Source organism: Girardinichthys multiradiatus, chromosome 12 (genome assembly GCF_021462225.1).
Source record: "Girardinichthys multiradiatus isolate DD_20200921_A chromosome 12, DD_fGirMul_XY1, whole genome shotgun sequence".
Taxonomy (NCBI): Eukaryota; Metazoa; Chordata; class Actinopteri; order Cyprinodontiformes; family Goodeidae; genus Girardinichthys; species Girardinichthys multiradiatus.
The window spans coordinates 12,830,968-12,852,689 of NC_061805.1; the positions used below are offsets into that span (position 1 = coordinate 12,830,968).

A 21,722-nucleotide genomic window follows, 5' to 3' on the forward strand; every position below is an offset into this window, starting at 1 on the left:
TAGAAGAACTTCAGAATGTACATTTCTGTCCTGAAAAAGAACTTTGAAGGGTCTAAAATTGGCTTAATTTAAGATTTTTATCAAAAGCTTGGTTGGAAACCTTTTACAGTATGAATTTTTATGTCTGGTGGTATGATTGAAAAGATGTCCTCCTAGACTGTAAGTAGTTGGGAAAAGCTTCAATCTACTGTACATATCTCTCATCTAGTTAAGGTCAACATGAAATTGGTTTTTAATTCAGAAATAAATCATGCTTCATCCACATTTCTATCTGAATTATTTTGTGTACCAGCCTCCTCCTCTTTAAAGAACCTTGATTCTGTTTATCACACTTCTTTACATCTCATTTTAAATGCTAAATCTCTGACTCATCCCTGCCTTCTGTATGATTTAGCTGGCTGGACATATTTAACCATCCATAGAAAACCACACTGGTATGGTTTTATTAAAAATAGAACTCTACTGTTTAAGTTCCCAGTATACCTTATGATCCACTTGTGTGCCTCCAAATTGTTGATTTTGAATATTCCCAGTGCTTCGCATGATTTTGGCAAAACAGTATTTTCCTACCACACAACACACACAAAACACAATTTTTCATCGATTTGGTGATTCAGATTTTCTTAGTGATTTAATTAAACTCTGTTTTAATGTCCATACATTAATTTGGCTACAACTAACAGTGGCACTATACTAAGCCATTAACTGCAGAAAAACAGAGCTGTAGGATTAGAAAGTGTGTTGCCACATCCTTAGCTAATTTTTATTTAAGGTTCTACTCTTTTGGTTTGGGGTGATTTTTCATCTCCCACATGCAGGCCTGGAGTCCCGCTGGTGAGAATCTGTTGATGCATAAAAGCTCCAGATTTATAAAGTGTAAGAGAGACTCTGTAAAAAGTACACCACTTAAAAAATGGAAAGGACACACTTAAATTACATTTTTGTCATGTCATTTTTTGTTAAATACCTGAAGTCCTTCAGGTATTTGACACTGCAGGGCTGCAAACTAGAGATGCAATTAGAATCCAAATGGTTTCTATGAAACTGAGATAATAATAATAATAATAATAACAATAAATAATAACCAACGATAAATATCTGCAGCAGTAAATAGTATTTTTTTGTCATTGTCAGAACAGAAAGAACACAAGTATTTGACTGCAGCTGCAATCTGACTGTGTAACAGTATTTTCACTTCTCTCATGCACCCCATGTGTAACATTAGCTCAAATGAATGCTTTGAGTGGTCTCTAATCAGAACAGAAGTGGTGTGCTCTGACAACTCCCATATCATAGCCCAAGTTTTGTGACCATATTATCTGTGCGCACTGGCATTGGCGGAAATAGTTCAAGCTAGAAGTTGACTTCAAACACAAATCAGATAAAGAAAACGACAGTACAGATCATGTGCAGAAGAAAATACAACTAAGCTTGTTTTAAAGAAATACAGTACGAAGATATCCGCTCTTTTCCTTGTGTGAATAATGTATCTCTTAGACAACAAGAATACAAAAACCTGGACTAATATTCTGGTGAGAATTTATACTTTCTTTTTAGTTCTTTTCTTCTCCTCCTCTACGTAGACAGTGTATAAACAGCGCATCCCTGCCTCCAAAGTGGCTGCAGTGAAAACACTATATCTCTGCCCTAGGGTTGTTAAAATAACCTAAAAACAGCATGAATATCGTCTGCTTTTCGACAAGATTCCTGCAACTTACAAACATGAAGAGGCATAGTATGTCGGGCCTTAACATTGCTGTTCAAGAGTTTTAATTTTCTTAAAAATATTTTTTTTGTCAAATGCTGTTATTGGCCCATGTGGTGAGTTGCAGTTAAAGTGGGATCACAGCAAAGTGCTTTTAAATCTCTGGGTATGGTGCCAGTCTGTTAGGTGTCAAAGCTACTGCTTCATAGGTAACATTTCTCCTGACTTTCTACTCCCCACTGGACAAACCATCATACAAATCTTTGTCATTTGTGCACACAATCAGGCTGGTGACTTATTTATCAAACTTTAAGAATTCAAAGTTCAGTCTTACATAATGTGGTAACCTTTTACTTTTAGACTGGAACTCGGAGATGTCTCTAACCTGTCTAACCTTTCTCCAATACAAATACTCAGTGGTTGTTTTTATCCTATTGCCTATCGGATTAAATAACTGGTGCTTTGTACATTAATAGCTATGCCTCTGATTGAGTCTCAAGATACATTACACAGCAGGTTCTTTTTTTTTTTTGTTACAAAAAAAATCAAGTGGGGCACAAAATCTGACAAACATAAGTGAGTTGATTTATGTTAGATTTTTGTACATTAGCTACTTAGGTCGCTTCAAAGTTGCTTTTGAAGTTTTCTGGTAACAATTAATAATGTGCTCCTACAAAAGCCAGCTAAGGCATGACATGACTGCTGTGAGTCATGGGTCTGCCTTGAGAACTCCTGAATGTGATAGGTACAACAAGCTTTATTCCACCAAATTTTCAGGTTTGCAGCCACAGCCTGTTATTTCTCATTCTTCATAGGTAGAGAAGAAGTATGAGTTTAATTACAGGCGAGTGGGGTAAATATTTTATCACCCACCTTCCTTCTGTTATGTTGATATCATCCAAATGCAAATCCCCACAGTAAACAGTTAGATAGAAGAGCAGTGTTTCAAACCTGCTTAACATTCCAATGATATGCAGACGCCCTAAAGCACCACTACAGTTCAGTTGATCATTACTGAATGTGGGAGATAGGGGAGCCTATATAATTGATGCTAAACAGACTTTGGTTCAGGGATTATTAAACTATTGAAAATATTTTAGCTCACTTGTTATACAGGTTTGACTTGTCACTCCCATGTTCTATTAAACTAGGCAGTTTTTCTCATGTATTTAAAATAGAGCAAATGAGTATCACATTTTGTTGGGAAAGAAAGGCTAATTCAACATGAACATAAACATGTACAATTGTTTCTGTTTACAATACAGCAAAACTGGCTGAAAGGCTGCAACCGCATATTTCAAAATAATGCAAAATAGATTTTTGCGTAAATTTACAAATTTGTCTTACGACCAAACCCCAGGAGAAAGTCAGCAAATACTTTACTGGTATTAAAGTTTATATGAAAGGGCCAGCTATATCCATTAAGAAACAATAATAGAGTAACACATTGTGTCTAAACCAAAAGGGTCAGACGTCTTTTAATTTAAATGCATAATGATCCCCAGCAAGTCCGATGATATATTCGGATTTTAATGTAAGTTAGTCCAAACCAAACTGAAAATGGGAACAAAAACGTATTATTTTCCTGATTATTCCCTACCCATACCATGAAACCTGAATATCGACTTGGAAAGTGCATAGTAATGCATATCCCAGTAGGTTTGGTAAGAAATGCTCAAAATATATGTATATGAAAGTGGTGTAACAATAAATTCATCTCACATGCAAAAATGTAACACAAATAAATGTGAAGGAGAATCAGGCAATATTAAGAAATATTTATTTTGCTTTTTTTTTTATTAAATAGAGTAACGGCTTCACTAATAACAGTGTCTTAATGTAGAATATTTCAATCCACATTTGACTAGTCCATATGTTGTAGTTTTATTCGTGTGAAGATGAAGTGAAGGTTTCATAAATAGCCCCACCTCTCAACCAAGACTGCCAAAGGAAGGCACAAATTGAGACTGATGATGAAGAGCAGATTCAGTAAAGCTCCTGTATCTGCAACAGTGAACCAGTAAACCTCCCGGAAGGCATAACACTATCTGTTTAAATATTAGTTAAACAGACACGGACAGCCCAATAATGGTGTGGGTCAGCCTGAGCTCCCCTGCCGAGATGCGCTTCCATCCTACTGCAGTTTGAATTAATAGTAAAACATCAATCAGCTGACGTCTCAGTCAGCTACTAAATAGTGAGCAAACCCATGCACCCCCTCCGTTACTCCACCGTTTAGTTGTAAAGCTGCTGGTGGCTGATGTGGCTAATAATAACAGGTTATGGTGAAGCCAGACTGAAGCTAACAATTAGAGCAGAAAAAAGCAGAAACCTACCCTGCTGCTGTAGCTGATCATTAAGGAAAGTACAATGCAAATGACCTTTTTCCAGTCTTCAAAGCATTTCCCTTCATTTGATGTTTGTTCCAGGTTCTGTTTTTAATGTTTTCTAATTTTCACCCAGAAAATGTTAAATGTGGATTAAATGGGACAAATGTCTCTGGGTGTCCTGGACAGTGTGTTTACCAGCACAAGGTGGACTGTGTGCTGGTAAAGAAACAAATCTGAAATTTCTGTTATGGTGATATCATGTGTTCCACCAACCAAAATACATATTTGCCAATGCCACCTAACCAAGGTCATCCTATGATCATTTTTGCATTTTTATATCAGTGTTTGTACAACATATTTGGATCAGTCTGAAATTTTGCTTTTGTTCTGTTCAATTTTGATGCTTTAGGGAAAAACCTTTATAATTCAGGTCAAATAAAAATGTACTTCTGGTTTGCAGCATGCGCAATAAAAGGTACTGAAGGAAGTTAGTCAAAAAAAACAAAAATACGTCAGGGTTGGAAAAGCATGGCTACATGGATTTTTACACCTGGTGATTGAGCAGTGATCTGAGTTTCCTTTTTCATGACATATAGGGCAAGCTTTAAATTTGCATTGAGATGCTACTGTATTTTTTCCTACTCTTGATTCTCTTCACTCCTGACACCAACAGGCCTTAACAGAAGCTAAATCAGATAGAGTTATGGACTAATAGTAAGGCCTAGAATTTAAAGTTTTCCACAAACCACCTACTGTATGTTAGTTTAACATTCCTGCTGATCCAAATAAATAAAAGACAAAACTCAGCTATACCTCAGTAATGCTAAATTGAGTTTTATAGTCTCATTTTTTGTAAAGCTTTAACCTGCCGAGTACGATTTCTCTATAAAAAGTATCAAATTTTGAAATAGTTCTTTCAGCATTCCTGCCTAATCATTATTTATTAGGAGCTGTGGAGATATGTTATGTGTGTGCATCATTATTATTACTATGTTCATAACCACTGTGGGAAATAAAATGTATAACCTGTGTTAGTATAAGACATTGTGGTCTGCAGAATTGTTATTGCACAAACATAGCCTTGAGTGTGATGAAGCAGAAAAATACTGAGAACTCAAGGTGTGTGAAAAGTAGAGACTGACTTACTCCCTGCTTATATCAGTAGATACGGGGTGCAGGTGCAGGACAATGACTGTCTAAATATGGTAAAGCTGGAAAAGTGTGTACGTGACTACATGTGAGAAAAAACTGTAAACAGGGCGCTGCCCATTTTAATGTGTGTTTTAATAAAAGCAATGTGCCCAGTGAGAAGCTCCGAAATCGTCTCGGTGTGTGTCCTGATCACATGAGAGCTTCCCCTGGTCCAGGTATTTTGAATTGCATACAGCTGTATCCGTGTGATTTATTCTAATGTGTTGTGAATTCCTCCAGGTTACGGTGAATAAACAAACGCACAGAAGGCCTCTTTAAAGGGGTACTTCAACAGAGCTGAGGTGACACCATTACACTATGCACGTTAAAGAACAGCCAGGCTTTACGAATTTAAAACAAAGATGAAATAGCTTGATTCCACATTTTGAACTCTCTTGGTCATTTTAAATTTCAGCCTGGCAACATTTCCAAATACAACATGTTCCATGCAAGACAAAGACTGAAAGTTAAAAAGATAAAACAGAGCAAAATTGCACAATGAAGGAATAGTTAAGATGTTGCTGTAAAACAGATTTTTTTTTTAAATAGCTTTCCCCAAATTTTGTGCTTAATTTGACATCTTTATAAACACCTTAAAAATAAATAAATACCTTAAAAAGGTATGGACAAAATTCCAGTAGTTTCTCAGGTGTGCTGGGTGACAGGTGCGACTGATCTGCTGATTGCATGGAGGAGTATTTAAGCAGGAGGCTGCCAGCACTTCGATGCCAGATTGTTTGTCTTCAGTGGTAACAAGCTCAGCCACTTCTAAGGCTATGCTTCGCTCTTTGTCTCTAAGCTGATGTTGTTTATGTTCCTTCACAGGCAGAAACCTGAACTTTCTGATCATCCTTCTTTGAACTTTGACTTTGATTCCAGAAGTTTCTGGACGATCAAGATTACCTACGTTTGGTGGATTTCATTTGGATTTTGTTTCCAAGTACCAAGCTGGCAGCTTCTTGTTATCCTCTGTCTCCTGAACCAAGGCAGAAGCGTACCCTGTCCACCCTCCAACTCAAGTACCTGAACATTGAATTAACTCCTGAACTCACCAGAACTCACTCTACAGCTCAAGTAAAACAATCTGGATTTTCTCCGCTTCACACACCTGGGTCCCGACTCCCTCTACCCCTGGCGACCTGACTTCACTCACTTAGTAAGCCGTTTTTCCATTAACATAATTACTTCTCGTTTATTCCTCAAGATTATGGTTCTTGTTTTCACTGGTTCTCCTTCCCCTCTTTCCACGCAGTTGGCGATTTTACCGTTCACGTTCCAGTATCACTTTGTAAATAAAACGGCTTTCACTAATTCAGTTGTGCTTCTGAGTGTTCTGTATGTGGGTCAGATCTATCTCAAACAAAATGACAGTCAATAAACCACAGCATTAGGAACAATTTCTCTCCTTATATGTAATTTAATAATCCTTTCTCCAGTGATCGTTCCTTAAATATTCACCAGCAAAGCAAATGTGCATGTGCAAGAGAAGTTTAAAGAAATCGAAGCAAAATGTTTTCGATTAAAAACAAAATAATTTTTTTTCTAGATTGTAAATGTTTCTACCTTATTTCAGAGTCTACACAGGCTGCTGAGATCTCCACATCCCATATGCTCCATGGCTGATAAAGTTTGAAAACAAAATGAACAAAAATAAACTAAGAAAATGAAAGAAAAGATAAGTTCTATAATTCCAATTAGCTTTTCACTTGCTTCTGAAGCTGTTAGGATCTGTGCTTTGTCTGTTTGTTTGGTGCTGTTACTGTGCTTAGCCCCTAGATGGGGTGGAACCTGGAGGAGAGGAGACAGGTGTTCATCATTCCCTTGATTACCTGCTGAGGAGTATATTAGGAGGAGGCTGCCAGCAACTCACTGCCAGAGTGTTGTCCCTTAGTGGTACAGCTCAAGCCACATTACCTTGTCTTGTTCCTTGCCTTGATTCTTAGTCATTTGTATTTGTTACCTTGCAGGATTACCAGAACCTGACCTTGTCTTTTCGTGTGGAACTCTGCCTGGATTTACCACTTCTGGAAAGAAGCTATCAAGCTCCATGAACAAAGATTCAAACCTCTTGGACCTCACTGGATGGCAGCCTCCTGTATTCTTCACTCCTTGTATACCATTCAAGAACACCTGTCCACCCTCCCCCTTCCACCACACCTACTTCTGAAGACCCTGGACCTGCTTATCATTATGGCACACTATTATTCCACCATCATCTGTCTCACGGGTAAACAACTATTTGGTCTCTCCACTTCTCACCCTCTGGTGGATCATTCTATCAACCCAGTAAGGCTAAATAATTATTCTTTAGTTCTTGACCCTGAGTATTCCCTGCTTACCATCCTGTTTATTTTACAGTTGGTTTCCTGGTTCCAGTTTCCCTGCCTATGCCACTGCACTGTAAATAAACACTTTACTGTAAAACGTTGTCTCCTGAATTGCTTTCTGCATGTGGGTCAAATCTGTTAAAAACCAATATGACAGAAGCCTACTGGTGCTGAGGTTTCCTCCTCACTTATTACGTTAACACTCAACACAACCTTCACTACTGCAAATGTGTCACGTTCCTGGGGTTTGAGTCTGCTTGTGTGTATGTGTGAGTTCCTCCCCACTGCAGGTCTTAATGCTCAAATCCAATTTTTTTTATTTTGTTTTTCCAGGAATCAGATTTTTTTGTGTAGTCGTTCCCATTACTTTGAAAATGTTGCGGCTCCAAACTGACCCGCATGCGCAGCACAACAGTAAACACAGAGAAATGGGTTTTCTGGTTTGAGGGCGCAACAGAAGCCATTTACTGTGCCAGCGAGGGCTGTGTCGGAAACACATGAATAGAAGGAAAGTGAAACTCTTTATTGTCCTGTTTTTAAGGAGATCTGACTGCCAATTCAGCAAAACAAACTGTTTGGATGCGGAGACACAGCCAGCAATGGTGCGCCAGGTATGTTAACTTTACAGTGACCGAGTCAGAACTTTATCACGTCGAGAACAACTTTTACTCATGTCAACGTCTCTCTTCTCAACTCCACAGGCAGAAGACTTGAGGCAACCTAGTGTATCGGACTGCAGCAGGGGCAGATCATTACATGCTGGGTAACTTCAATAGCATTTTAAAGTCCTCTGCTTGAACGATTGTATACGTATTGTACAATACAAACATATCCAGACGGCTTTCAATTAGGGCTTGAATAAAGGTTTATCTCTGTTTATTAACGAGCTCTAACGTCTCGCTGTCTCTCCAATGTGCAGTTCAATTCTAGCCCCCCATATGTTTTGCTAACTGCTACCATTTTCTGCTGGTCGGTGCAAAGTTGTGATGAATGCGATGGAAAGTGACGTCAAACTCGCATCTAATCAGTCTTGGTCGTTCCGACTGGAGTCACATTCCAAAAGATCAGATACAAGTTGGATTCAGGGCCACATATGAATGTAGCTCAAATGTGACTTGAAAAAGTCAGATATGAGCCAGATCTGAGCATTCCCACTTGCTTTAAACAGCCTGACCTGATCACTTGACCCCAAAAAAGTATTATTTGGGCCACATAAGACTTAGCCGGGATGATCCACCATCCTAGGATTAAATGACTACAGGCCTGTAGCCCTGACATCTGTGGTCATGAAATCCTTTGAGCGGCTGGTGTTGAAGCACCTGAAAGACATCACAGGCCCCCCCCTGGACCCCCTCCAATTTGCTTACCGAGCAAACAGGTCGGCAGATGACGCTGTTAACTTAGGTCTACACTTCATCCTGCAACACCTCGACCACCCAGTGATGTACGCCAGGATCCTGTTTGTAGACTTCAGCTCGGCCTTCAACACCATCATACCAGACATCCTCCACCAGAAGCTCACCCAGCTCAACGTCCCAGCCTCCACCTGTCAGTGGATCAACAGCTTCCTGACGGACCGACAGCAGCAGGTGAGACTGGGGAGCATCTTCTCCCGATCCAGATCAATAAGTACTGGTGCCCCCCAGGGATGTGTTCTGTCCCCACTCCTCTACTCTCTGTACACAAATGACTGCACCTCATCGGACTCGTCCGTGAAACTCCTTAAGTTTGCAGATGACACCACTGTCATTGGACTGATCCAGGACGGTGATGAGTCTGCATACAGACAGCAGGTGGATCGGCTGGTACACTGGTGCAGTCAGAGCTACCTTGAACTCAACCCACTCAAGTCTGTGGAAATGGTGGAACCACCATCTCTGATGACCTAAGATGGTCTTCACACATAGACACTGTTTGAAAGAAGGCCCAGCAGAGACTGTACTTCTTGAGGCAACTCAAGATGTTCAACCTCCCACAGGAGCTGCTTGCTGGTCATCTTCTACACTGCCATCATTCAATCTGTCCTGTCTTCATCCATCTCAGTGTGGTTTGGCTCATCCACAAAACAGGACAGGTGCAGACTGCAACGAATAATCAGGACTGCAGAGAGAATAATCAGGGCTGACCTTCCCTCCATCCAGGACTTATACAGGTCTAGGGTCAGGAAAAGAACTGCTAAAATCTCTGCAGACCCCACACACCCTGCACATAAACTGTTCAGAGCTTTACCTCCAGGCCGCCGCTACAGAACACTGTTCGCTAAAACTAGCCGCCACAGAGACAGTTTCTTCCCCCAGGCTGTTTCTCTGTTGAACATTCAATAGAGTACAGAACAACAGCATACAGATGTTGCAAATGCACCTTTTTATTATATATGTGTATATTGTACATTGAAAATATGTATATTCTGTAATGCAAAAACAAAATCAAAGAGCAAAGTGTACCGGAGTCAAATTCCTTGTTTGTAAGTACGAACTTGGCAATAAAGCTGATTCTGATTCTGACATTTGCCTGCAGTGTGAACAGGGCCTAAGGATCTCTGCTAGAAGGTGTGGCTGGCCAGCGGCAGCACACCTGTGAGCAATCCACTTCCAGGCTGTGCTTATAAGGAGCTGCAAGATGATCATTCAACGCCTGATGGTAAACCCAATTAGTAATCAACCCCTGCAAGTTACTTTACTCCTAGAGTTCTGTGTTTTTACAAGAAACATTGCATGTTTAGAGTGTTTCGCCACTCAGTTTAACTCCTTGTTCCCTGTGTTACCAGGCTGAAGAAACTCTCCGTTCTCTGAAGTCTGGCTGAAAGATTCCGGAAATCACCTCAACAACTGTTATCCTCTAAAGGTTCCTGAACTCCAATTCTCCCTGCCTGCCCGCTCTCCACCAGCGGCTAAGAGTGTGGAGCGGCCTCAAATCTGGCCTCAAACCTGAACATCCTCCAAGTGAATCATCCATGGGATAAATCTTTGAAATCTCTTACCTGATGCTGTGTCAGTAATTCTGCATGTGTGTCACGAAATTATCCCAGAACAAGACAAAACATCTAGCATGTATTCTTTCTCTTTCAACACTAAAATGTCTCTGTAGAAGCTGGTGCTCACAGCAGAGAGCTTTCATTCGTGCAGACTGCCTAGTGACGGCAAGCTTCCGTAGCAAGTTTAAACTCAAAGTATTATGCTAAATCTAAAAAACACATGCACTGATCCAGTGTTCACTTTACAATGTACTATGTATATTTCATTTACCTGCACAGTTTTTGGCTCAAAGCTTAAAATTAAAAATTTTAATTTGTGAATATTATGGCCTGCAACAACACAAGACTATGGAGTTTTGGTCAGTGGATGGATCAGTGACTTAAGCCCGATTTGAACCAAGAATGACCTTAGTATCACTTCATTACCAACACTGGAATTTATTAATATAGATATATTACATATACATATTTAAATGAACCGTTAAATACCTACCAGCTACTTTATGAATCAAAGAGGTAAATGTTTCCTTGACAAATTTGTTGTTTTAGGCTTTAGATGATGATGATAATAAAAACAAAAATCATGATTACAAAATGTCCACGAGTCACATTTAAGGCAAATAACGTGAAAATAATTAAAATTCAACAGCTTAAAATAATCAGATTGTTTTTATAGAGTGGGGTAAGGAGTCTCAGATGTCAGATACACATCAAAATTAGAGCCTTACTGGCAAATTGAATTAATTCCTCACTAAGGACACTGTCATTTATTATTTAATCTGGCTGCTCATTTTAGACTGATCAATACAGACCAAAATCATTTTTACAAGTCGTTTAGGGGAAAAATTATTCATTTGAAATATGATGAACACTGCTGCTACATTAGGTGTCCCTCATTTCTCACATAAAATTCACATTTAGGGGTAAAGTGTGGACTGATTTACAGAGAATGATGACTTCATACAGAGAAAGTGGAAAATCATAACCTAAAATCTGGTTAAAAACTGTAATTAATCACAGGTGCCCCACACATTAGGACTACCAGCTTGGGAGAGAACTGCTGGGAAGTTTGGTTTTCAGCTACTGTCACACAGAACTGCAGTGAAAGTCATGACGAGGTAATATTGTAAAAAAAAAAATCGGGGGATGCACATTTCTCACTCAGGTGCAGAACTTTGACAGTGACACGTTCAGGAGAAGTTGGTGTGAGTCATTGGTTATACTTTGGAGAATTCCAGATATTAAATTCTGCCAGACAAAAATAAAAAGCATAGGCATTCAGGCATTGGCTCTAGACTAAAAATACTATTGTCAGATCACATCTGCCATGGTAGTTTTAAAAGTCCTATAACTTTGCTTTTGTAACCGGGGGCGATTTTTCAGATGGCCTTCGGCCTCGGGGTTGACTGGTGGTTAGAGAAGTCCTTTCTTACCCTGAAAGATGTTTTAATTGCTTACTTTTATACCTAGTTAAGGGTAGTGGGGACACTGCTGTGGCTTGTCCAATGCCAGCAAACATTGCGTTACACCTCAGTTGCATAATAATACTGAAGTTGTTGTCTGATTCACTTACATATCATTTATAACTATCCATACATCCATTTATTTACATCAAATATAATCAGATCAATGTTTATTAGTTCTTAATGCTTCTAAGGGGTCACATATTAGAATGCGTTTTTTGAAGGATTTGGCTTCGCTGGAGAAGCAGGAGGGGATTCACTGAGGGCACCATTCATGCAAGAACTAAACTATATTTACAATGTAGCTAGCGATGCACCAATCAAACAGGCAGTGGTAATAATAGGCCAGTTTCCCTGGATATACTTGTAGCCATGATCAACAGGTTAAGCACTGAAACTTTAGATTTTCTACTAATAATAAATGCAGCAAAACCAAAAACTCATATTTATTTTAGTTTTTCATTGCACCAGCTGACAGCATTTGCCTTAATGCACTCTGATTTAAATTTTGATTTAGAGTTTGACATTAAGAGCAAAGAGCAAATTTTCATGGTCAATACATTCAATTTCTGAATTAAAACATAATTTACAAATATGAGTTTGTATGTGTTATAATCAGGGTGGAAATTAGCATAGTGATGGGATGAAAATTTACTGTCAGTGATGCGCATCAGCAGCAAATGGCATAAACAGCAGAAGAACAACCTGAAAAGCAATACCCCATTGGAAAACGCATCTTAGATGGGGCTCATCTATGCTTCAGACCAACTGCTGTTTGGGAGCAACCTTAGCACAGCACATTGCCATTTCTATTGTTTTTGTATCTGTACTATTGTTGTAGACATTGGGCTGTAGCCCCATGGTTTGAATTGTGTATCTTGCTATTGTTGGTTTAACTAACATAATACCAATTACTTACTTTCAAATGCTGGAATTTAAGAAAATAAAAACAGACATGGTCTATAACAGGGATGTCAAACTCATTTTAGCTCAGGGGCCGCATGGAGGGAAATCTATTCCCAAGTGGACATGGACCGGTAAAACCATAGCAAAATAACTTGAAAATAACAACTTTAGGTTGTTTTCTTTCCTTTACTTTGATCTGAAATAGTTCAAGCACATTCTGAAAATGTACACATCACAAATAATCCTCTTGACAAAACACATCAAGTTAGTTGAAAATTATGAGAAAAAAAACTGGTGCAATTTCAAGAACACAATCCCTCAGTGACTGAAACTTAGACTTTGTCTGAGAGTATCTACAAAGCCGTTGAACTGTAAGTCACAGCCTATCTGGGATTGAACAAAATACAAAATAAATAATAAATAAATAAAACAGCTCTTCTAGGTATTAAATACCTTGTTTGTCATTTCCACAAATTATCCTGTGATAACTCAACAAACCATACAAACTGAGGAAACTATTCAAAAAGGTTGAGTTACTCCCTGCCTTGTAGGCTACACTATTGATAGAAAAATAAAAACTGTGCAATGCATTAACAATTTCAACAAACCAAACTTATAAACTGAAGTGACAGACAGTATTGCAGTAAATCACACACTGTTCACTTTCTTTAAATTTCCACAGAAGACAATCATTTTCACAGAACTATATTGAGGTGCAGTGTGTCATCAGGGACGTGCACAGATAGACACAAGGTGGTGCTTCTTTTTTTTTTTTTACAGTGTATAGTGTGGGGCCCATGGTAAAATTTCTGAATTTGAAGGCCTATTATACCAGTGCCCCGGGTTTTGAAATTTTGATCGACAACTTCACTTGCCACCATTTTATCCAAACAGAACAGGCCAATGAATGGCATACCTTTACCTGCTATGTCTTCTATGGCCGCCACCAAGTGCCACTAGAATGTCTACGATTTAACTCTTAGATTAAATTAGAAGAAATAAATAAATAAAAATCTATCTCATAGATGTACGTATTACATTTGCTATAAGGGTCCCTGATGACTTCTGTTTGACTCATGTTTTTTTTAATTGCAAATACGGCCAAATGAGCTGGTTAACATTATTAAATGTGGGGCATGTAGGTTAAGTTTTATTTTCTACTTCTCTGTGTGTAAAAAATTATGATGTGATCAGAGTATTTTAATTTCTAAATATCAGACATCTTATCAGTTCTCAGGACTTGTAATGTCATTAATTTTTATTCTCTAAGAATAATTTCTGTCATATATCACACTGGCTACATGCAGAAGTCATATTCTCTGCTGTTGGTTTCAGTTTGATTATAAAGATTTTATAACTCATTTTCTGGGTATAGTTGATTCACGCTGTAGAATGGTCACTTGTTACTCACAATTTCTGAAAATAACTCGTTCAGTGTGACCCACCTGGTAAATTTCGCAGTGTAACCTGCTTTGGTACAACATAAGGTTATTTGGTGCAGCAGACATTTTGTGATAAAAGTACAGAATGATATAGTCAAGACAAACACGTTGTCCTCAGTGTGTAAAAAGATAAAAAATGAAGGATAACTAAGTTTCAGATTTGACTCAGGACGTTCAGGTTAAAGGCTGGTTGTGAATCAGTAATCTAACTTTAAATCAATCTATGATCATTTTGTTGCCTTATTAATCTCAAGAATTTTGCAAAATGCATTCATGTTTTGAGTTTTTTTTCCTGGGTGGTCATTTCCCTACATCCCACAGGACAGTTTGTTTTGTGGGTGCTTAGTAATACATATAAATTATGTTCATGTTGTGCCTGTAATAAATCTCACACTACAAAGGCAACCTACAGCTCCATGTGCCGCACAAGGTGCCCTTTTTTTCTACTTGAGGACCTGCACCCCAAAATGTCTGTGCACGCCACTGTGTGTCATGCAACATTTTAACTAGGGTTACCCACTGTTTATTTTACTCCTGAAACCTGGCATCTTTTAGCTTTCACAAGTGCATCAATATCAGGTGTCACATCCTGAGTGGCAGCCAATTTCAGAATGTTATTCAAGTGGTTGTGTGTGGGTCTTGCGCACAGCTTTGTTTTATTGATGCTCTTTACAGAGAAAACTTGCTCACAAGGATATGTGGTTCCAAACATGCACAACAGCGTTGCAGCAAAGGCTGTCAAGTCTGGGTAACCTGGCAAGAGATATGAATAAAATATGTCCGAGTCAGCTGCAGAAAATTTGCCCTTCAAATCTGAGTCCCACTGCAAGTGTATTATTTCAAGCTGGATGTTGACTGGCGTATCATAGGCATTCACGGTGAATGGCAAGCAAAAAACTTTGAAGTCTGTCTCTAGTTCACCAAAAATCTGAAAGCATTGCTCAAACTCCCGCAATAGTCTTGTTATTTTGTCTTTGAACCGTTTCATGTCTGCAGCATGTTGGGTTGCGCACACACCTTTCAGACAAGGAAAGTGAGCTGCAACACTAGCTGCGAGTAGCGTCTCCCACAATGACACACATACGCTGTCATAATACTGCATGATAACTTTTTTGCACCCTTGCAGCATTTTCTTCAAGTTATTCAGGTGCTCTGTAACATCCACCATAAATGCAAGGTCCTGCATCCATTCTGTGGACTGAAATTGTAACACTGGTTTGCCCTTTTCTGCCATGAACTGTTTATATTCCTTGCAAAGATCAAAGAAACGCCTCAGCACAGCACCTCGGCTTAACCATCTTACCCCAGTGTGGGACTTCAGGCCATAGTTATAGTCTTTCTCTCTGAGAAGGCTGTCAAACTGACGGTGATTCAGGCTTCTGAATCGGAGGAAATTAACAGTTTGGATGACCACCTTCATGACCTTATCTACCTTTAATGTCTTGCAACACAAAGCCTCCTGATGCAAAATATAGTGGAAATTCCAAAAATCTCATCCTTCATTTGCAGTCTGCACTTTTTCTCTGAACTTTGTCACACCTGCTTTTCTCCCGATCATTGAGGGCGCACCATCTGTAGCCAGGCTGACAGCGTGGGACCAGTCCACTCCGAGTCTGTCCAGCGTGCCGACGAATTTGTTGAAAATATTAGCTGCTGTTGTGGTGTCCGTCATTGGCACCAACTCCATGAACTCCTCGGTGACGGTCAAAGTGCCATCAACTCCGCGGATGAATATGGCCAGTTGCGCAACATCAGTTATGTCAGTGCTTTCATAAATTGCAACTGAAAACGCAATGAATGATTTTTACTTTGCGCTTCAACTGACTGTCCAAATCCACCGAAATATCAAAAAATTCCTGTCTGCAACTGTGTTTCTGGTCAGGCTAATATTTGCAAAAGCCTGGCGCTTTTCAGGGCACACAATCCCCGCAGCCTTCAGCATGCATTTTTTCACAAAATTCATTCACCTTCTCTTTTCTCTGTTGTCCTTGAAAATGATTGTATTTGTTTGCATGAAGAGTGGCAATGAACGGTATATTCTCTTAGCACTGAAACATGATGAGAACACAGCAAACACACAGCTTTTCCATTCATTTCCATGAATAAATAGGATGACCATTTTTCCTGGAACACTCTGCGTCCACTTTTCTCTTTTTTGACCGAGATATCTTGGGGCATTGAGGGTGCTAAAGTACAATATGTCCAAAGAAGAAGACGTAAAAGGGCAGGCACAACACAAGGTAGCTCTATATTAGCTGTACTTGCTTAGCTTGCTTGATAAGCCGTGGTATAAACATTTTGCTTGCTTAACAGAAATTGCTATTGTGACATCCAGTGGACACATTTAGAACAGCAGTTTGATTCATGGAAAAATTACAGCTCATTTTTATACTTTGCAAAATCATCTCGCAGGCCGGATTAAACCCGTTCGCGGGCCTGATCCGGCCTACGGGCTGAATCCAGCCCATCATTAAAGCAGGAGAAAAAAAAAAAAAAACTTAATGCAGAAAAATAAACTTTAGGCCATATATAGATAACAGAATTAGCTAAGTATGAGACATCGCTTCAGGGCTCATTATGTAAGGATTTCTAATTATTGATTATACATGTTTATCAAAAATTATAATTAAAAATCATAATTAAGAAGTCATAAATTCTAACCAATATAATTTCTTACAAATAGATATCAGAGATACACTCTGGTGCTGTGATCATTGAGCTCACAGCACATAACAATCAACAATTTGTTAATTGTCAATAATAAATGAGAATTATTAACCAAAACCACGCAAAATGTCACTGTGTTATTAACCGTTTTACCGAATGGTGTGGAACACTAGCCTTAGTTGACAGATAATTGCTCATACATAAAATAAACACAAATGCTGTCTCTTTATCTATGTAAAAATGTATTAAACCAATAGTCCCACTTACAATTAACTATTCTGGTCTAACACCTAATTAGGCATGCACTATTCTACGAAAGGGGTAAATTAATAACCAAATAACCAAAAATACAGATGAGTGTAGATCAAGATCAAGCCAGCAGTTTATGGACAAAAGTGGGAATAAAACAACGCTTTGGATTGACTTGAAAAATAAAACAAAATTAATAAACGGTGAAGCTTCCTTTGATCCGGTGAGTCTCGATAGCAGCGGTCAGCTGACAGACCAGTAGGACCAGGTCACTTAGACCATACAGCATGGAGCGGCTTGGTTATGAGGCCACTGATACAGCTCTTGACGAACTGTTTTGAGACAAAGGGGTATTAAACTTCCAAGTTAGAACCAGTGTGAGAACAAAGGCAATAAACCGCTCAGACACTGGGATAAGTTGGGGGTTGTGACACGACTCAAAGCAATCAAATTCTCCTCCGTCGTCCAAACAGCGAAAATATGATGAACCTTTGGCAGTCAACTGAAACAAATAAGGACGACATTCACCTCCTTGGAAAAAACCCTCTGTGGGGTTTCACTTTCACCTGGGTAGCGAACGTTCTTTGATCGGGATATAAATCTTCTGATCTTCTTATATCAGCAAGATTTTCAGCTTTGTCAAGCTCTTCCGGGAATTGGCCATTGGCTATTTCTCCAGATTGCCTCCTCAAGTTCTGTTGGCAGTACACTACGGCTGGAAATGGGAGCTAGCGTTAGCTTCAGCTAGTATTTATCACCTCTGGTGTTGACGTCAAAGCTGCATGCCTTGCTGGAAGGCGTAGTAACAGTTCATTTCCTGTCAAAATGGACGATTGCCCAACTATTAGCATGTCTCACATTAAGAGAAAGAGTATATGACTGAAATAATTTTATACTGTAAAGATCACCAATAAGATTAACTGCTGTTATGCGGGAGAGGTTGCATTTAGTGTAAAAAGATTGGAGCAGCTGTGTAACCTCTGACACCCTCACTGTGACCAGCAGGGTTCACCGAAGCTGTAACTTCTGTTATTATCAGCATTTTGTGCAGCTGGTGCTCTAGGGCCACAGAGACACTCAAATATTCCCCCCAGGGGGCAAATTAGGCAAACCGGGGGAGTGTGGCAGCTTGCTAACACAGCAGAGAGATTGCACTTTTTATCCCATTGTCCTTTGCACAGCGATATGCCTCCTATTCAGGATCTATTATGACCCTGTTTTGGCTTTGGGTAGGCAAAGGCAAGTAAAGCTCTAATATATGCCCTGAGGTCAAAACAATGAGTAGTTACTATGTGTTAGATGCTAAATTTCCCATTCCCATGCAGTGTGGCTTGACATGTAACTACACATCTGCTGAGACATTCACACTTTCATTGTGCAAACTGCCTGTACTTCATTTAATAGTAAAACTGGTTTACGTTTAAGCCAGGGCACAGTCACAGTGCTTTAAAAAGTATTTTTCACAATTTGTCCCAAACTTTCATTTTTTTTATTGGGGTTCGATTTCATAGATCAGCACAGAGTATTTTTTTTTCACATAGAAGTATATGCACTAATATTCAGCTCAACTGAGTAAATACTTTGTAGAACCATCTTTTATTACAATAACAAGTTAATGTCTTCTGGGGTATGTCTCTACCAGCTTTGCATATCTACTTACTGTAAGTTTTGCCCATTCTCCTTTGAAAATAGGTAAAGATCAGCCAGATGTAATGGAAAGAATCTGTGAGCATTATTTTTCTTTTTATATCAGAACAATTCAATTGCAGCTATGGGTGTAAGTTCAGGGATTTTATCCTATAATAGAAAGTGTCTGTCCACACTGTTAGCATTTCCTAAGAGTAAAAGAATGGATAAAGTATTAGCAGTCGTAATGTCTGCCTTCTTTCCTCTCCTCCTTTTTATGTCTAACACTCGTTCTTTTTCTCATCTCTATGTCTTTCTATTGTCCTCTCTCCTCTTCTATCAGTCTTTAACTATTATAAAACAGAAACATAATATACTCATAATATCCTCCAAAACATTAGAACGTATAACATACAGAAAAATTTAAATTTAACCAAAAAAAAAAGATTTTTGTTTCAGATACCCTAATTTTTAGATGAAGAACTAGGGTAATTCCACTATAAGCTTTGCATATCTACTTACTGTACGTTTTGCCCATTCTCCTTTGAAAATAGGTAAAGGTCAGCCAGATGTAATGGAAAGAATCTGTGAGCATCAGTTTTCTTTTTATATCAGAACAATTCAATTGCAGCTATGGGTGTAAGTTCAGGGATTTTATCCTACTGGAAGGTGAACATTTATCCCACTCGCAAGTATTTGCAGCCCCTAATTTATTGTGACCAGATTTGTGAAATCAAATCCGGGTACATTTCCAGCTCTGAGATAAAAATAATTAAATCTTATCAAGATATAATGAAAACACTGGTACAGTTACGGTTTCATTTATTTTAAAATATGTATTCATAATTAAAAAATCAAAATCAAGCGTAATAGCGGGAAAGTGTCTATCCACACTGTTAGCATTTCCTAAGAGTAAAAGAATGGATAAAGTATTAGCAGTCGTAATGTCTGCCTTCTTTCCTCCTCCTTTTTATGTCTAACACTCATTCTTTTTCTCATCCTAGCTTTCTCTTTTTTTATCATCTCTATGTCTTTCTATTGTCCTCTCTCCTCTTCTATCAGTCTTTAACTATTATAAAAGAGAAACATAATATACTCATAATATCCTCCTAAACATTAGAATGTATAACATACAGAAAAATTTAAATTTAACAAAAAAAAAAAAGATTTTTGTTTCAGATACCCTGATTTTTACATGAGGAACTAGGGTAATTCCACTATAAGCATATAAATATTAACATTTCTTTATTATTTCACTAGTTTCCTTAGCTGATGAAATGCCAAAATTGCTATACTTAACAAAGAAAGCAACTATTTTTACTTGGAGCTACAACAGAATACAACAGAAAAAATACACATTTAACCAGTTGATTCTCTCCCTCCTCATCATTCTCAGTTCATGCAGTTCTTACCTCATTCAGTTTCCTTGTTACTGACTCCTTTATTTTTTGTGAGGAATTTTCATATGTCCAAACTGAGTAGACAATCACCCCTCAGCCTCAAGATCTGTGTTCACATATTGCAACAATAAATTAGCAAAACAACTAATCACTAGCTCTGAAAATATAAACTAAAGGTCACCAATCAATTCTGAAACATCTTACTGTGGACAAACCCTTGTTGACACTTTAGCTCCACTTTCCTTATTCAGGCAGCGCTTAAAAAGTGATTTCTCTCTCTACCTCCCTCACTCAGCTACAGCTAATCCCTGCGCTCTTGTCTTGCATTTTGTTGTCCTGTTCTTTCATAAAAGCTTTTTTTATTTGCATCTGGGTCCTCAGCTTTAGTAAGGATCAGCCCAGTCCAAGGCATTAATAGCAGTGCAACCAGCTAGCATAACAGCTGTTGTTGCGTGCAACATGATCACTTTTCTACTCCCGGTTACCATAAATACAGTTGACATGCAACATTTTTTTCTTCATTTACAAAACGCTAAAATCAGGAACATTTCAGGGGATGTCTGGTCACCCTACCTTAATAGGTATTCTTCCAAGTTTGCCCTTTACTTAGCTCCATTCATATTCTTGTATATTGTGAAAGGTTTTGCCCTTTCCACCAGAAGAACCGTATCCCCATAGCATGATGGTCCCAGCACTGTTTTGCATGTTGTGTTCAGACTGATATGCAGTGTTACTTATCCATTACACAAAGCATTTGCCACATCTAAGCAAAGCACCTTCATTCACGTTTGCAGTGTTCCCAACATGGATTATGGCAAAGAGGACTTTACAGTACAAACTGTAAACAGAACTTCTTATGGCTTTCCTTAAACAATAGCTTTATTTCTGCCACTCTTTCTCACCTAAGCTTTTGATGCTCTTGCATCTTATACTGCTCTATATTTACTCTCACTCACTTAAAACTGTGCACATATATTTATATTATATTGTAGATATGTTTATACTGTTTAATTTGTATTGTATTGCACCGACTACGCCAAAACAAATTCCTTGTATGTCCAAAAACGTACTTGGCAATAAAGCTTTTCTGATTCTGATCTTTGCAGCTCCCTTAGAGTTACCATGGATCTCTTAGCTGGTTCTCTGATAAATGGTCTTCTTGGCCAATCGGTCAGTTTAGGCCATGTTGTCATTGGTTTGCTGTTGTGCCATCCTATTCCTATTTTCAGATGATGGACTGTGTTCAGATGATTTGCTCTATGACACGTACAGACTTTGGGAAAGGCTGGGCAGGCGTTGTAAGGCGTATTCGTCACTTCCTGTTTTCGCTGTTGCACACGGTGGATTGTTTGGTGTGTAAAGGCTCTCTCGTTTGATCTGATATCCCTCTACTGTGAAACCTCTTACTTGTTCTAATACATAAGCACGTTAAAACACATACT

At 38.7% G+C, this 21,722-nt stretch overlaps 1 protein-coding gene and 2 long non-coding RNA genes across 4 annotated transcripts in view; 2 read left to right on the top strand and 1 right to left on the bottom strand.

The window, feature by feature from the left end:
• Nucleotides 1-21,722, bottom strand: part of zmat4a (zinc finger, matrin-type 4a) — a 277,406-nt gene that overhangs the window by 236,779 nt on the left and 18,905 nt on the right. The window lies entirely within an intron of this gene.
• Nucleotides 7,112-7,650, top strand: LOC124878436. The gene is made up of 2 exons (XR_007040769.1): nt 7,112-7,512; nt 7,585-7,650. It is a non-coding gene; the product is annotated as an uncharacterized LOC124878436 (long non-coding RNA).
• On the top strand, nt 8,252-10,461 carry LOC124878435. The gene is made up of 3 exons (XR_007040768.1): nt 8,252-8,316; nt 10,071-10,193; nt 10,321-10,461. It is a non-coding gene; the product is annotated as an uncharacterized LOC124878435 (long non-coding RNA).